Source organism: Protopterus annectens, chromosome 3.part1 (genome assembly GCF_019279795.1).
Source record: "Protopterus annectens isolate FY-2018-M chromosome 3.part1, PAN1.0, whole genome shotgun sequence".
NCBI lineage: Eukaryota > Metazoa > Chordata > Ceratodontiformes > Protopteridae > Protopterus > Protopterus annectens.
The window spans coordinates 1,571,998,587-1,572,005,763 of NC_056732.1; positions in this window are offsets into that span (position 1 = coordinate 1,571,998,587).

A 7,177-nucleotide genomic window follows, 5' to 3' on the forward strand; every position below is an offset into this window, starting at 1 on the left:
TAATACCCCACCACTGTACAGATTTTGTTACAATGTTCAGATAGAAAGCTATATGTATAATAACACCCAACTGTACAAAATGTTGCTAGAATGTTCAGATAGACAGTTGTATGCATATTCATACCCCACAACTGTTCCAGTCTGTCCAGCATGTCCAGATAAATGGCCCATATCACCAGCCTGGTACCCTGTTCCCCTGAAAAAGCAGTGTGTTGATCCTAGAAATGTAGGCATCTGTTAATGACATATAACTGATAGTCAAACATGTACATAGTCATAGAATTTATATGAAAACAAACTTGTCATTCTAACACCTCACCCAAAGTGTATGACAGCAATACTCAACATATGTTGCATTAACACCTGCATCTTGTCACGCCTGTATGTAAGACACAGGTCACGTATATAATAATCTATAAACATACCAGTGTACAATATAAAGCCATTGGGTAGTGTAATAATACATGTAAGGGAAAGATCACTGCAGTGACTAAGAATGTTGTGAAAACTTCAAGGATATATTAGTTGTTAATTGAACTCTCTCTCTCACCCCTACCATATGTGCGAAATAAGCCAATGATACTCCTCAGCTGGTATGTGTACACTCCAAACATTTGTTGGGACATATGCCCTAATGGTTTATACATATTCACATTTGTTTTTATGCATGTGCCATGTTAAAATACACCCATATTGGTGGTGTGTTGCCATCAATGAAACCTGCATGCTCTTGTAATGGCCACTGTTGTTCCATATATGCATGTGTTCTGCTTGCTCTGCAACTGTGCTAAATATGGTGTTTTGGATTAATGGGAATACCTATGCATGCTGTAAAAACTAATCCTGAATGCTGTTGACTGTTACTAACCCATATCTGTCATAAACCTGCTACAACATAGCTCGTATGGGAAGGCCGGTCCCAGTGTTCCCACCTGTCACACCTCAGTAGGCCATGGCACCGGGCACCAGTACATCTGGGGCCCAGCCTGTGACAGCCTCCTCCATGAACCTTGTGCCACCTTCGGGTGGAACTGCTGCAGGGGATGGGGCTTGCTTGGGAACCTGTCACCCATCAACATGTCTGGGCCATAGTGCATAAGGAGCTCAATCTGGAGTTTCAGGACTGGCTACACCAGCTTGAGGGCTGAGTGGTGCAATTAGAGGATGAGCCTGCCCCTCCTACACAGCCTCCAGCACAGCCACCCTTGGGGCTATGAAAGTCCAGTGGTGACTGCCCATGGGTGGGGACCTCAGTCCCACTGTTTCCATTTGGAGGCTCATGGGCTTGTGACTTCCAAACACACCTCCCCGTCCAAGGTGTTTACCCCCCACATGTGTCATATACTGCCCCTGTATGCATCTTGTTTGTCTTGTCTGTTAACCTACCCAACCTACCTCCCCAATTATACCTACTACCCCTCCCCCAACATCTCACTCTCACCTGAAAAAAAAGGGCAATCTGTTCCCACAAAAACTTCACGCCCCATACATAGCTGTCCATTTCACACAAGTGTCCACTGAACACATGTAATCTGGTGTAAGTGGCATCACAACGAATTTATGCTGTCTTCACCCCTCTCCCAGGGGTTTGAGGCTCCAAATCTACCTCCAAATTCAGTGTATATGCACAGCTGTTGCTGTAGATGAAATGTGCAGCTATGAACCTTTCCTACATCCTTCCTGCACATGCCTAGCTATTTCCCCTAATGTCTTACCCTCTTTGTGCCCCTTTTTCACCACTCTCCTATCAACCCTTTTTTCTTTTCTTTTAAAGAAATTAGAGTGGTGGTAAGCGGGAGTAGGCACATTTAAGCAGCAGTAAGCAGGTTTAAGCTTGTTTGCACAGGGGTAAGCTATGCCTACATAGGTTAAGCAATTTAAAAGCTAACAGAGTATGAGGAACTGTAAAAGGAGGTTAGCAGTGCTTACCTCAGTGCAAACCTGCGTACAACTGCTTTAAAGTGCCTTAATCACTCTGTATCCAATGACCCGTGTTCTGCCCAGCAACAAAATAAATTGTCTGTGCAAGGCTCGACCCCAGGACCCTGCACTCCATACACAAAGTGATTTACCACTAAGCCACGACAGATACAAAGACATTTAATGTATTCAGAAACATATCATCCAGTCCTGTCATGCAACAATACAGAGAATTTATACCAACACCTAGATGGCTGTGTGTGTAATGATATTAATAACTAAACAGATACAACATATCTATATATGTGTATATATATATATATATATATATATATATATATATATATATATATATATTCTAATCACTATATGCATATATATCAATATATATGCACATATATACATGCATATGCCTAAATCAACACATATATGTGTCTACACCTATATGTCTACATATACACAGCACATTACATATGTGTACGCAGATATATATCTATGCAGGTATATATGGACATGGTTATATATATGTTAGCAGATATATATATCTAAATAGGTATATATGGCCATACATCTGTAGATAGCAATGGCAAATTAACAAATACACAAATGTCCACATGCACCATAAATGGCGTTGAGAGGCCCCACACACTATACGTCTCATACAAATAGGCATCCCCTCCACAGCCAAACACATGCACACTGCAATAAACTACCAAGTACAGTCTGCTTCCCACAGGACATGTAACAATGTAACATATGGAAGCCATCAACATCCCCGGAATACAGATACACAGACACAGATATGCAGATACAGATACACACACACACACACACACACACATATATATATATATATATATATATATATATATATATATATATATATATGTAACTACACATACCCAATCAGATATATGTACAGTATGATACATATGTGGAAGGTGCACACAATATGGAACAGCCACTATGCCTACAGTTAACACCAGAACAACTGGACACTGTATGGGCCACCCATACAAATGTCAATCGTTGCCTGCAACATATACCCATAGAAAGGTCATAGGAAAGACACCACACACAGGTTTGCAGAAATGGGAAACCTTTAACTGTGCATTATTACAGTTGCACATGCCATGTCATATAGCTGTTCAGACACTGATAACCATATAAACAGAGAACTGCAACTGTGTAACAGTTACACTAATACAGTAGTCTGGAAAGGTTCACAACTGTTGCTGTCCAGGCCACTCCCTTCAAATTGTACATTAGTGAAGACAGACTGGGCCACAGGATACCAAACAATCAATAGTATGTACTGCAGGTGTGTAGTTCAGCAGCCTCTATCTACACTCTGTACAAACTCAGTAGGTGGTAAAGACTTTGTGATCACATGGGTTGTAACTGGTACATAACAAGGCATAACTGACACCATCACAAGCACACCGACAAACAGAACAGTCTGTATGGCAGGAGGCAGTAGGCTTGCAGTACCCCACTTCATGTAAGTAATGTAACTATAGGTGAAGTATATGGTACTGTACATCCAGATACCTTGTGGCAACTCACCCCTGATACCCCCACATGTTGTAACAGCCTAGGTCATTTATGACACTCCCCACCTAGACTCCATAATACTGGCTGTATACCACTGTTACATACACTGGCCTCTGAAGTGCATAAGTGCACACATGTATTGTGTAGGTGACACCCACACATATAGGGCCCCAGTCCCACTGTATGTGTGGGGGATACAACAGCAGTGGACTAATGGCAGCAATGGCAGTGTGATATCCTCACAGCCCACTACAAAACAATCCCCAACAGCATGACATATGTGCAAAGCTTGGTATGTAGATGGAGGACAGAGGCTGGAACACAAGCACATATGTGGAACAGTGTTGCCATACACTAAGCAAGGTGCTGGTGTTACAGGATAGTCTGCAACATACCCTTAGTCAGGGACTTGAGGTTAGAAACAGAAATGGATGTGGCCATGTACTGACAGCATCTAACACACACACTGCTAGTGTAATATCTGACACAGGACCTGTGTGGTGGATGGACAACACATGATAGGCATACCTCTGTCCAGCAAGAAGATAGGCCCACAGTAGTGAGCTATGCAGACAGACTGCATTCCAAGGTGAACTAGTATGTACATACACACACACACACACACACACACACACACACACACACACACACACACACACACACACACACCCTGTAACACTAGTACTATACAAAGCATATCACAACTCTACTCACAGTCTGTCTGTAGTTCCTGATCCTCCTACAAATATGTGGCTGCCCTGAGTGTGCAGGTTCTCCTGTAAGTGGTATTGCTACTTGCTGTCTGTAACATTGATGGCCACATACAGGAAGGATGTCCATCACACAGGAAATGTAAAGGGACCATGCCCACATGATGTAGGGATTCATAGTGGATGATTGCCATGGCGGTGGTAATTGGAAGTACTACACATGTGTAATCATATACATATATCTATTTGGATAAGTATATGTACATATATTTCCACCATATGTCCTGGACATGGAGTGTAGCCCTACCCCAGCCCCTATAGTCCCAAAGTTATAGTGCAAGGGGATGTCAGGTATGTATAGCAGGTATATTGCTAAACTATTGCTACTGTCATTGGGATTGTCTTCACAGACACGGTGTGTGTAGAAGGTCACATCTGCTTATGACATGTATGCCATTGGCTACTGACAGACATCTTAAGGAAATCATTGTAAAGTCCTGCTGCTAGCATGTAATGTCCCTGTGGAGTGCAGCGGAGATATTGCTCAATATATGTTGAACTTCGGACACACAATGTACGTACAGTCCAAAGGTATACACATAATTCCTTTGTGCACAACATGTGTATCAGGCCTGGCAATATGGATGCAGACAGCCATGTAGATGGGTATAACACATAACGACTGGTGTACATATGCCACCATAGGTTTTGGATTCACACACTGCTGTCTGGCCTGACACATAATGACTCCTAGTACAGGGGTGCCATGGACACATACTACCCACTAGATATTGACATACATCTGTACAGCATCCCACTGCTCTGTGTGACATACATGATATTTAAGGGAGGCCCGGCAGCGGTACATCTGGAAAAGTATCTGCACATGACATCTCACTGGGTAAGTACAATAAGCTGCTAGGCATGTAACAATGCACTGTGCAGGCTACAGGCAGACTGGCACAACATTGGCCTACATCTCTCATGTACCTGCATATATAGCAGACTCAACAGCCATGTCACAGCACAGGGTAAGATACACCTGTGTGAAAGTGCATAACCACAACCAATGTGAACACAGCCACAGCCACATATGGTAAGCTAGCATAATATTACAGTATATGGACTATCTGTTCTACACCATCCTCATATGTGCCACTCATAGAATGACCCTACATATACTGGGCTGCTACACAGTTTGGTCTGATGGCTGTCTGTGGTATGGGACATGTGTGTGTATGGCCCTACAAACATGTATGCCAAAACGGTACCATACAGTGGGGCAGCATGGAACATCAGATAGAAGAGCAGCTAGAACAATGACATCCACCACAGTCTGTGCACAGGCTAAGGTACATATTAACAATACACACACTGCCAACATTCACCATCACTACACAGACCTCAGTACAGTACAAACATCCACAGAATGTCCAGGTTATGTCATGAAATATAACCCCTACTGTACATGACGTGTAGCAATCTGACATATCACTGGCTTGTTATCAGATATGATGACACTATTTATGGTGTACAGCACATATGCACCACTTCATGCACAGCATATGTACAAAGGTTGACAGAGGTGTGGCTGACAGCACATACACAGGGCCAGTATAGACATGGTGCTGTGATAACCTCATAAATTTACCATTGTTATGGGGTTTGTTGCAATATATGTCCTATGAGGGATATAAAGTCAGTAACTGTCATGGCCTTCACCATCTACAGACTGCAATCCTCACACTACCTTCTGCATTCTGCAGATAGATGCACCGTGGCTAGCACATGAGACCAAAGGCACAACACTGCCCAGTCTGCAGATGACCCTGCAGATAGGGATTCCTCATATACATGGAACTGACATGGCAGGTATTGCGACATGTACGACAGGAATATACAGACAAACACTGTTAAACCAACATTACTCTAAATGCAGTATAGCAGCACTTACAGTCTGTAGTCAGGTCAGGTGCATCCCCCTCCAGTTTGTTGCCCTCTTTACATAGTGTATGTTGTTAGAGGTAAATCCCCAATCCATCTGAGATGCTGTTTGCCAAACAACAGATCTAGTTCCTGCTCACAGTGACAAAAAAGGGCCAACACCACCATGATATTCCCAGGTACTGGAGTGTGTTTCCATGCAACTGGCTATGGGAATGTTACCAGAGCTGTTCCACATGTAATCACCTACGGGAGGGCTGCAATTCGTGCAGAGGCCATCAGCTGATCATGAGCATCACTTACAATATACATGCTGCTGCCTAAGCAAAGCAGGTGTGAGTCTCCAAATCCACCAAAGAGGGAGTGGGGGAGGCAGACAGAGGTGAATAGATGTCAAGGAGGGGTGGAGAGTAAAACTGAAGCATGTTTGTGTCACACACCTACCAACACAGGGTATTAAACCCCCAACAACTATGTAGTGCTATCACACTTCAATGCAGTTATTGGATGCGCCACATGGGTTACCTGCTGTGGAGCACTCAGAACATATATGTGATGGTGAGTGACATCTGCAAAAGGGATATGGTAGATATACAGTAGATGACGTACATGTGCCTGTTTGCATGAACAGGTGCCAGCGTCATCACAGGCACACTCACACAGGGATGCACACAAATTGACACACTTGGCAGGTGCCAGGAGTGCAACTCATCACTAGTGGGATTGCCACAACACATCAATATGCAGGTATCACATGCACCACATGGGTCATATGGAGGTCATATGGGCAATGAGTATGAGGAGGTGTCAGACATCAGACAGCATAGGTTCATAGGTTCATAGGTTTATACTAGGCTATCTGCCCTAAGGCATTTATAAGCCTAGCCCAAATTTTTGTGGCTTACGCCCTTATATGAAAAATACTGTGCCCATTAGTTTGTTGTGCCTCTGTCCAGCAGTGACACAGAGATGATTCCCGGGGTAAACCTACGATCTCCCATCCACAGGTCTAGATTTCTCTTGAACAGAGTCAGCGAGGTGCTCTGCCT